This window comes from Aulonocara stuartgranti (assembly GCF_965226115.1).
Source record: "Aulonocara stuartgranti genome assembly, chromosome: 10".
Taxonomy (NCBI): Eukaryota; Metazoa; Chordata; class Actinopteri; order Cichliformes; family Cichlidae; genus Aulonocara; species Aulonocara stuartgranti.
The window spans coordinates 10,307,291-10,319,354 of NC_138946.1; the positions used below are offsets into that span (position 1 = coordinate 10,307,291).

Below are 12,064 nucleotides of genomic sequence, written 5' to 3' on the forward strand. Positions count from 1 at the left end.
CCAATTGAGTCTAATAACAGATTAAACGCTGTGTTGACACTGTCATTTTTAGCATCTTTAGCATTTTGAGATTGAGATCGATTTATTATCTTTATTCAGTTGACTTGCATTCAATGATGAAAAATAAAGTAAATAACACACCAAAAGGGTGTAGGGCGAAGCTACAGCTTATATAACACCGAGCCCAATACAACAATCATCACGTAACGTTAAAGAAATTAAATGAACTATATCTTTAAATCTGGGCATAGATACCCCAGTAACCCCAGTAACAGAATGACACTTCTAATTGATGCCAACCTTGGGGTATTCAAAAATACAATTTCCTATTGATTTGCTTTCATTATGATTTTGAACAGCTTGTTGATATTAAGTGGTAACTGTCTATTATATGCTTTGTACATAATTTGAATTATGATCTACAAAATCTTTGAGTTTCAGTATATTTAACTGAATAAATAATGGATTTGTTGACTCTTGATAGGGTTTTTTGTTATCATTCTTATGGATTTTTGGCAAAACTTGATGTTTGTCTTGTGTTTCCACACACCTCAGTAAGTCCACAGTAAACAGTAAGTCATATATGGAACAATACGTGAAGTAATTTTTGACATAAGAATTTTCACTTTGTACAGTACTGGAATAGATTTAGGCATTTTAGCTTTGGCATAACTTATATGCAATTTCTGTTAGATTTGTTATCAACACTAACTCCCACAAATTCAGGTTAAAGAACTTTCGGCTTTGTTCATTTTCATTTTCATTCATTTATTTTCCCTTTTCCAAGGCAAAGGGACAATTTATTAGACTCAAGCCATTTTTAAACAATCAGTAGACCTACTGATTTCCAAGGTGTTTCAATTTTCCCAGCAACAAAACAGTTGGGTCATGAACAAATAAAATACACTTCAGAAACCTGGAAAACAAATAATGCAAACAACAATGGTCCAAATACATAACCCTGTGGCACCCCATACACTACCCTTAATGAACCAGAATCTGTGTTATTTATATATGCATATTGATAAATGTCATCTAAATGGCCAATCATACAGAAGTCCTGCTTAATTTGCTTAAAGGTTGTGATTAAAAGTATCAAATGCTTTTTGTAGAGCCAAAACACCTCAACGGTGTGTTCCTTTCTGTCTGACTGTAAAATCAAAACTCATCAAAGCGGGAAACATTTTTAAACCTTCTACTATCCAGTGGTAAGCCTGTTTGAACTGTAGCCTCAGTTTCCTATTCTGACCTGACAGGAGTGGCAACCACTGTGGTCTTCTGCAGCTGTAGATCGTTTCAAGGTTTAATGTGCTGTGTGTTAAGAGATGCTCTTCTGCACACCTTATTTGCTACAAGTGGTTATTTGAGTTAACATCAAAATAGTCTGATGCACATACTCCAGAGGATAAAGATCTCTGGCATTTTCTCCCACAGAACTGCTGCTCACTGCATATTTTTGATTTTTCTCAGTTTTTTTCAGCACTTTCTCAAATACTCAGACCAGCCTATCTGACACCAACAACAACAACAAAGTCACTTTAATCACTGTCCTTCCCCGTTCGGAAACTTGATTTGAACTTCAGCCGGTCATCTCCAACATGTCTACAAGCCTAAATACAATGAGTTGCTGCTATGTGATTGGCTGATTAGATATTAGAGTTAATGAGCTGTTTGACATGTACACCTTATGAAGTGACCAGCGAGTATATGTAATAAGGTCAGTCAGAAAAATATCTGTGCCCATATCTTTCAGTCGCAAAACTATGACTGTGCTGCTTTGCTAAAAACAAACTGTAGTTTTTTGGGTTTTTTAAATTAACATCAAAAGAGGGCCATTGCAGAACCTTTTCATTCTGGCCCAAGAGTTAATGCATCAGGACCCCCAAAGTCAATAAAGTTATTTTCAAGGAAATGAAAATGAAAAATAAATAAATAGAATTAAATATTGTCAGTCTATTTGATGATTTCAGATATAATCTAGTCTGGATCAGAGTGATAGATTAGTTGACTATCTGTATCTGAACGGCTGTTCTTGAGCCACAGCTGTGGATTAAATCAGTATGATATTTAACAACTGCTATTTGCAGATGTTGCCACATGTTCATGTTTAACACACCTAAACAAGAAGATCTGAGTCTATATGTTCACAATTGAAATAAACTAATAACCTCTGGACATGTATTTGTTACATATAGTGAAAATCCATGGCACTGTTTCTTGCGATATATGCCTGCTTGCTTGTGTACGTGGCATTTCTCACATGCACATAAGAGACTGAATAAGAGCTTGTAAAGTGCAGATATCAAAAACACTGAACCAAAAGACAGAAAGCAATGTCAGATAAGTGCCTCCAAAATTCAGATTTAAGCTCAGTGTAGACAACAGCTTTTAGAGCTGCTGCCAACAACAACTATCAATGCCGAAGAGGAAAGAATTCCAACCATTCAACAATATACATTCCATTTCAAAAAAGAGGACACACAGCATCACAGACACGGGCCTGAATGAAAGAAAAAGCAAAGATCTCTGGGATTTTAACTCATCCTCACTCACCACAGATGGGAACACTGGCTGAACATTAGCAGTCTACATTCATCTTTCACATCATTTAATCACACCTATACTTAACAAATTAATTTGGCATTTGAGGATTAGTTTAGTAAATTACAGTGGCGACTGTTGATTTCTATGATAGATCGAGTGCTTTGGGTTTTAGCACACCCGCTCTAGGAATGAGTCACAGCATTATACTTCTCAGACTGAGACAAACAGAGATTACTGGGCTTACCTACTACCACACAGGTAGACACTCTGTCAAACGCATATTCACAACACACAGACACACACACACACACAGACAGCAGCTAAAGCCTTAAGATACACACAGTTAAGCACAAGCACCGAACACATGAAAATGGATCCAACACTGTTGCAATCCCTTTGAACTGCTGCTCAATTTTGCAAGAAAACTTGTTTAATGTTCTACCTCTTAGAATTGAAAGCGCCGTTTCAGTTTAAGGGTTATTTCCCCCTTTTGAAAAGAGCCTTTACGTCACTTCAGAAGATGCATTGTGAAAATTTTGTCGTTGCCTCTTATTCATATAAAAAACATTTAGCAACTTTGTGGTTTCCATGGATCTTGGGAAAGAGGTTCGTTGAAACCACTGGATTCTGCTGAAATGAACCAGGAAAGACTCTATACACGGTAAACCCAGAAGAGTTCGACCATAAGCAAACACGGATATCATGATTTTTGTTATATAAATTGTTTTTAAGACCACAGATTATTTATTAATCACCAGAAAGTCTCTATTATTTTTAGCCCCATAGCTTTTTAATGAGCCATATACGTATGCTTAAATTTATTTTTCCAGCAAATACTTTTAGTACATTAGTCATTTTTATATTGGAATAGCTGATTTTCATATTCATAATTCTACTTAAAAAATCTTAAAAAGTTTCAACCAAATTTTGTTCTTTTAAGAAAATGACGCTGGATCCACAATCTAAGTCACATAAGGAGCTGCAAAAGTTCTTTAAAGCTTTGGGGTTTTTTTAATGTATAGCTCAAATAATAACCTTTGACAAAACTGTTGAGAACAAAATGTAACCGATTAGGGGGTTTCCGATGAGTAATGTCTTCAACATTATTTCCCCATTTAAAAGCAGTACTCAGCATCCCATTGAACCCTGCTCAGGGAACTTTTAGCGATGATGTCGTTTGAATGCTGCTGAGCCTACAGCATACGTAACGACAAAACAAAAAGTCTCTGTGGAATAATACCACTTTTTTTTACTGCAGAAATTTTGATTCGTCATAGCAGGAAAAGAACAAGTGTAAATAACTGACTTCCTTTTAAATGAAGCCGTTTTAAGGGCTAAGCTCACTGGTATTGCCGACATTAAAAAAATGTTTTTATGCCGTGGAAAACATTAAATGTCAAGAACAGGGTTTTTTTGTTTAAACAAACATTACATTGAGCTTGTTGAAGTAGAAATATATATATTTTTATAATAATTTAATATTCACACCAGTAATAAATGTTTAAGGTTTTATAAGGCTTGCATGTGTCATAGTGTCCAATTTTGATTTCTGGATATGACTGGATACCAGTCATATGAAAACATTTTAAAGGTTATGCATATAAGCTCACAGATATTGTCACCATTAAAAAAACATGTGGTTTCACCCTTTTTGTGCTTTTTGTGCTGTGAAAAAAGTCATATGGCAAGAACACAATAATAATTATTATTATATGTATAGATACATATAATCTTAACTCCAGTAATAAATGTTTATGTGGTTTTATAGATTTTTTAGACTTGCATCTGGCTCTGTTGGATTATGATACCTGCTTACTTGTAATTTTCCTATTATGTTATAGGCAAAAATGCCTGCTTTAATGAGTAAATCATACTATTACATATAAGTCCTTTGAGTAAAAATATGAGTAAAATTTAAGCATTTCTGATTTATTATGTTCTGAAATTTTCTTTTCCATATGTACAAAGCTGTCACAACTCACAAACCAAATTTGAAAAGCACAGATTTATATCCAGTTCAATTTAAAAAGGTATTTCATTTAGTTACAATTAATTTTATTCCAAAAAAGAAAAGATCAACATTTTTACATTAAAAGCTGAAATGAAATAGTTTGTTCTTGTAATGTGTGTCAATTACTTGTACATGATAGATAAAATAATAAAATAAACTAATATTTTTTTAATAATTTAAAATAATTAGATTCATTTTAATCACTTTTTTGTTAAACATATTGCTGCATTTAATATAGTATCGATTTTTTTCTGTCGATACTATACTGTGTGCAAGGAGAACTTAACATTTGATCATAGCAGATGAACAGAACAAGGATTTGTTTGTTGTTTTATTGCCAAAACAATTTTTCACTTATTGATGAACTACTTTAAAAGATGGGTTTTTGATGTGAAGGCTGGATGTCTTCTTCAGTGTTTTTCCACCCAAGGACATGCTATGTGTTGCATGAGCTAAGTCTCTTAAAAGCTTTAAAAAAGAAAAAAAAATGGACCTGATGTTAATTTTGATTGATTGATTTATCCTTTTTCATGTCAAATAGTTCCCAGAAAAATGCAATTTAGATCATTATTTCCACTATGTGTTCATGTTGCTATATACCATCAGTGACAATAACTCACAGGCAGGACCTCATAATAAATGCATGTCTTAAATGACAAATTGCAACACTTACATTGCATATAGATGGAAACAAAGAAGCACAGACACACAAACACACAATGCTAACCCTAAACCCAATTCCTCAGTCCTCTACTGCGTATTTTGTCTGCTCCTCCTGAAAAACTCATTAGTCACACATATTTACATTTGTACACAAATCCGCCCAGCAACAAACACAACAGGAGCTGTGGGTTGTCCTTGCATGTGCAATTCACATGCATTCATGTAACAGGCCATTCAAAAAAACCTTATGTGTACAATTACACGGTCAGAAACACGTGAGAAAGTATAGATGGATGGACACACTTATAGACAATAATTTCAGCATGAGCACTATCTTATAGGAAATTGTACTACACAATTGGGGAAAATGCGCACACACTGGCAACACTGGTGGTCCTGCTTGCAAAGAGCTAAAGCTCCTTTTTTTTGTCTCTCGTGGGAGGCCCAGACAAAAGCAACAAACTGACAGGTAAACAAGCAGTCATGTTTGGGCAGACCTACCTGAGTAAAGCTCTCACCCTTCTCAGCCTCTCCCATCACACCCTCCTCCCACTGTCAGGAGCTCCATCCAGTGGTTTTATCTTCCCAATGCCCCTGCCTGGGTCTACGATTCATGTCTGAAACCTCATCTGCCTAGCCTTTAACTTCGTACCTTGATGCAATCCATAGCTCTGAAGGAAAACAGAGCTCTCAACTGAAACTGTTAAGGTGCTACACGTGAGATGCCTCGCAAGTGACGTAACAAAAGCAGCCATATTGAGCTCCGCAGCTCTCCAACTGATTGCATTTACAATTGCAAAACTTTTGAACAAAATATGTTCCAGCCATCCTACGTGTTAATCTGCAGACATGCAGAAAATTGTGTTAGTGGGTATAAATGCAGTGCAAAGGTTTTTATGTTTTTCATCATTTAACAGCTTCAGTGTGTAAAGAACATTACAACATTTTTACTAATAAGAACCTACCAGAAAAAATATTTGACTATATATCCCCATTGCTCAAAAAACTGCAGGCATACAGCTATGATTTGAAAAGAAGGACACTGAAATTGTAGTGGCTGCACATATTCTGATGGATGCAATATAGTATAATACACTATGATGCCCACATCTATCAGCATAACACCACTAGGCTATGGCTCTAAATGTAGGCCTGCATTTTCATAATGCATTAATTTGGTACAACATGGTTCGGAAAAGAGACGATGCTTAGCACTGCTGTGTCTGTGCACAGTACATCATAATTCAAAATATTCACTTTTATTGTAAAACTAGAAAATGAAATCGTATTATTATATCACAGATTCCTCTGAAAGTAGCGGTGTCAGCTGACTCTCTACCTAAAATCACTCAGAATCTATGTAAAGAACTGCCATGACTGCTTCACGTTTCATTTTGCAGACTTGTGTTAACAAGTTAACTTATGTGTAAATGTTTTTCTAAAATACAAAATACCTCAGGGCTTGGATTTACATACTTAACATGACTCCTAAGAGAATCAACAGTTCCAGTATCATGTTCACTGTGCAGATTGGGGCAAAGATGTTTAATCTTACAAGCTACAACAAAACAAAAAAATGAAGACATTTTTAACAAGACAGAACAACAGCTGAGGCATTAACCATTTTTCTGGGCAGCATGAGTCGCTCTGAATGGTCTTGTTTAGTCAAAGCTGGTAATAAAAGTCAAATGTCAAAAAATAGCTTAAAATCCATATTGAAATCAGAGAATTTGTAACAGATATAATATATAGATATATAAAGCACTTTTAGATGCTATAATATGAATTTGGCATGGCACATTGTCGATTCAATGTCTTTCCTACCCAACAATAAGGTTTTAATTGCAATGCTGAATTGTGTAAAAATCTTTTCCGATAAATTCAAACCAAAAATAACATATCACCAATCTTCATCGTTTGCATTGCAACATGTTTAAAAATGCCACGAAACCCTGTATGTTTGTCAGTTTCGACATGGAAACTGAACATGCGTCACACTAATTGACAAATATTGATCAAACCAAGTAACCAGGCCATTAGGACAGTGACATTTTGTTTGATAAGTGTATTATACACTGCTATTTTAAGTGCACAGAGATGAACACACATACACACATGCAGACACACACACACTCAGGCAGCAAATCCCTGTCAACTTCAGCCTTTCCAAACAATTCAAAACATTTGGGAATAAAGTCGAGCAGCGTAAGACAAGAGTCTAACAAAAGCCACCCACACCTGTTTTATCACTGGAGTGTGTTTCCCTCCAACTAAACATTGGAAACGGGTTTGCTCTTTTTGCACAGCAGATGTTAGACAAGGGGAAAACCACGACCACAAGGACAGAGAGGGAGGAAGAGGCTAATAGTTCTGAACTGAACTATTGAATAATGAACTGAATGAATAATGTATTTAGAAATTTTGTACAAAGACCCTGCTAAAAGATAAATGATCAGCGAGAAAAGGTTTTCTCACCTAATTATTTAACACTTTTTTAGCTAGATAAGAATGGACAAGTTGCTTTAAAATGATTAGAATAGATTTCATTTTAAAAAGTAAATCCTTTTAAATTTTAAAAAGGATTAAAACACACACACACACACACACAACACAATCTTTTACTGCCACAAATGTAGCCAGTCTGATATCAGCTGGCATTTATGGTGGCTAATGTTAGCCATTTTCATATCCCATAACTGAATTGGTTTGCTAAGTTTTATACTCTTATCCATTTCTCCCTCTGTTATGTTATGACATCTAAACATCTAAACACTCTTATTTCCTGCTCAGTTAGTACCAAAACCAAATTAAAATCGCCAAGGATATGTCATAAAAATATTTTAACTTTTTTTTAAGTGGGACTTCATTTACTTAAGCTACTTAATTTTATGTTCAAATTGTCACCAAACTGTACAGAGGAGTCTGGAGAGTTACATCAGTGAGTGCCTACAGCCATCTGTAAATCATCCGTAAGGCTCTGTCATGGTTTGTGGCTACATTTCAACCAGTGGTGGATCTTGTTGAAAAAGGGTAAAATTATAGACACAGACAAGCACCATCGGATTGCAGCCAACATCCAAAGCAGAGCTTTGGATTTCCTTCAAGAAACTGGCTTTTTGCCTTTCCACGTTTCAATAAATCACAGATTATGCATTGATTGATCGATTGACGGATAGATTAATGGACGGACGGACCATCCTTTATCGAAAGTGCTACCATAAGCATTTAGAAAAGACTATGTTGGGGAAATTTCTTCAAATTTAACAAGAATGTTCACTTTGATTTAAAGATGACGATGGGTTTAATGTCAAAGAACACAACGATCTCACAAAACACATTTTTGCCTGTTGCATAAGGATTCATAATCTAACTGACAAGCTTTCATAGAAAAAAGTCTAGCGCAAGGATAAAATGATGATGATGCAAAAAGTCAAAGGTCAAGGGTCATATTTCAAATTATATTGTCACAGAATGGCATAGATATAAGCTGTAAGTGGACACAAGCATACAACAGAGACATGATAAGTCTAGTTTAGTGGTAACTCTTTTAAAAGAAACAAAAATATGTTTATATATATATAATGGAGACATTAAATTGGAAGAAGTCAACATAAAAGTGTGTCTCTCTGAGAAAGTGAAAAATGGCCCATTTTGTTATTTTGTTAGAGACATTTTTGCATTTCAACATATTAAAATCTGCTCATCTGCTCAGCTTGGTGTCTGCACATGCTTGGTTTATTTAAATATATAGTATGCACGGTGCAGCACAGGGGTCATAGGTTATTTTTTATTGGAATCTTCATGATCAGATAAAACTAACAGAGCGAAAGAAGAGATGAACTCTGCGTCACACAGGCAGCCATGTGAATCTGCTGTTGCGTGTGCTGCTCTGGGAAAATGCATTTTACCGACTGAAGATAACCAGAGTCCCAGCAGTTCATCCTCCTACTCCTCCTCCCTATTTAACCTGGGCTGCTGGGTCAGGCTACTGTGTGTATGTGCTGGTATTAGCGCATGTATATACCTGTGTTGATCTATACCTGTGTTTGTGCATCTGGCTCGGCGGTGAGCATGGGAAAGAACGAGGGCAAAATACAGAGAAACCCATTAAAGGATGAATGCTTTACACAACATTTGCACCTAAAAATCAAGAAGTACAGCAAATTTTAATCACCAAAGAAGTGATTGTGGTGCTGTTTCATACGCCTTAATATTTATAAAGGATTGGTTTTATCCCTCATAATCAAAACACTTTACAAAGAGAACAACCAGACGTACAGTGCTTTCACAGAGTAAAGGCTCAGCATTTGAGTCTTTGATTGATGAACTAAGAAAGGTTTTTATTTCTCCGCAAATATGTTGCTGCTTTAAATAGAAGTCTTCTAAGGAATCTCCAGCCTCCCTGCACCTTTCTTGGCCTTTTTAATGACAGTGTTTTCGTGATTTTTATCAGAAACCAGAACGTGAGAAGGAGCTAAAGTGCTTCTTGCTAAAGACTCTCGTGTAGGACTTTAAAACACCAGATACTGTTTTATCTGGCAATCAAGATAAAACTGCCAGAGTGAGTTCACTGCTCCAGCTATTCCCACTCTCCATTCCCATACCTGGATCATGTAGAATTCCCAGAGAAGGGCAGTAAATTGTCCAGCGGGGAGACGTTGTCCTCTCCCTCCTGAATACCTTTCACCCTGAGAAAACGAGACAAGAATGGAGGCATGTTGAGTTTCACCCATGTGTCCTTTCTGAAAAACACATACATCACTTTTCGTTTTTTTTCTTCTTTTTTTTTCCATGGGAGGCCTGAGGTGGAGTAGCGTCTGCGTGTGTTCATGTAAATATCTGCTTGAATGCATTCAGTCCATGACTTTCTCAGGTCCACCACCTACTATATAGAGATGAATGGGGAGTGCGGTACTTTCAGAGAAATTAAATATGTGGTTGACCTTTTGTTGATGGACAAACATTACTGAGGCTCCAGAGCAAATATGAAGGAGGCGGATTCAACCTCTTGTTCAGTTTGCAACGTTTACTCGCTGCAGAGAAGTTCAAACCTCGCCAAGAACATGTCAGCACCTCTGGCTAATGTGCAGGATGTGATATTTATGTATTGGCATCTCAGAAAGAAATTAAATCCGCAAGGCGATGCTGTGGTCAATCCAGGGTTTGTTATCAGCTCTCTAAAGGCTGAGGTGTAAGTCAGTGCACCATATGGATGACTGGCAGACTCATTTTTACTGGTGCAGGAGGAGTCATTTGCACTATTTACCGCTTAACCAAGTAAATGTCAGCACCTTTAATGTGACAGTGCCGTAGCAGGTAATGCTATTATCATATTTCAAGTACAAAACAGACCAAACCCATAAAAAGCGGGATATCTAACAAATGGAAGGCTATTCTTTAAAGTTAAACTTCAAAGATTTTGTCCATTAATCAGAAGGGAAATATTCCTAAACATATCATCAATATTTTCACATTAAAGAAATTCTTTAAAGATGAAAAATCTTGGTTACTTGACATAACAAGAACACAGGAAGTCACTGCAGCCACCTGAGAATGATAATGTCCTGTGAATTACTCAGCGTGACAAAGGTGCAAAGAAACTGAATTAGCAGAAAAGCTCTAAAGTGGTTTGTGATCAGGTTTTTTTACACATTCACTTCATTTGATCCCAACTATTAATCACTGAGATCTCTCCTCACACCATCTCAGTGAAAAAAATTTCAGAATTAGCATCACGCGGTCTGGCAGAACTCTGAGCCTAGTTCTGCCAGAGGTTTCTTCCTTCCCACTGTCGCCAAGTGTTTAGTCATCTGATTGCTGGAGTTTTTTCTATATTATTTGACGGTCTTTACTTGATAATATAAAGTGCTTTGAGGTGACTTGTTGTGATCTGGCACATCATGAATAAAACTGAATCAAATACCTATCTTCACCATGAAACTGAAATAACACAAGATTATAAGACACCCAATCTGATCTGGGAGCATCATGGGACATAAGGACACCTGGGCTACCTTAATTAACCCCCTGCAATGTTTTGACATGTAGTTGTAAAGAGACATCTCTCTCATAGGGTGAGGTCCATATGTGGTCCACAATGGCCAAAGCTATTCTAGTAGCATATGATAGTTTACATAGTTCTCTGTCCAAAGAACTATGCAAAGATTTGCAGTGAGTCATGACATGATGCCGAACATCCCGTGAGAACTGTGTTTACTTATATGATGCTTTGGCCAGTTTGTCTTTTCTATTCTGCCGTAGCTGGACAAACTTGTCTTTGAAAAATGTTCCTCGCCCTACTGGCAGAGCGAGTACAGGAACATTTGGATTCAGATGTATAAATTAGCATACAGCCTAGTCAGTAAATGAGCTCAAAGCTGCAGTTATCCATATATCTGTGGGTCCATGCACTTAAACCTTTACCCCTTGGAGCTCAACTAGGAGTAAGCCTTGAAGCACTTTTCCGAACTGAGCTGTTTCAGGCCTGCTTATACAACAAAATTACTAGGTTTGCATAGTGAACATGGTCCCTGCCTGTGCAGCTACCTGTGGAAAAAACCCAGAAACTACCATCTTTATTGATATATATTGAAGAGGCAAAACTCATCACACAGGCGAGGTCATCAGATGCCATCTTTATGGGGGAAAGAGTTAACGTGCAGCTGTGCGAGTATCTCAGTTTGCATGTGTGTGTGTCAGTCTGTGCACATGCACACAGAAGTGTGTTTATAACTGTTTACACTCTCCTGCTTTGCTCAGCCTGGTTCCTCCGAGCAAGCAGGTACACCAACAGGCAGGGAGTCCATGGCAGCCTCTCAATCATGTCTCCCTCCTTTTTGTTTCTCT

General features: G+C 36.7%; 1 protein-coding gene across 1 annotated transcript in view; it reads right to left on the reverse strand.

Moving 5' to 3' along the window:
• LOC309716002 (uncharacterized protein) overlaps positions 1–5,730 on the reverse strand; it is a 79,784-nt gene extending 74,054 nt beyond the window's left edge. Inside the window, exon 1 of the mRNA XM_082549548.1 lies at positions 5,720–5,730. The gene's annotated coding sequence lies outside the window, so the exon portion shown is untranslated. The remainder of the gene's footprint in view (positions 1–5,719) is intronic.
• Positions 5,731–12,064: the final 6,334 nt, after the last annotated feature.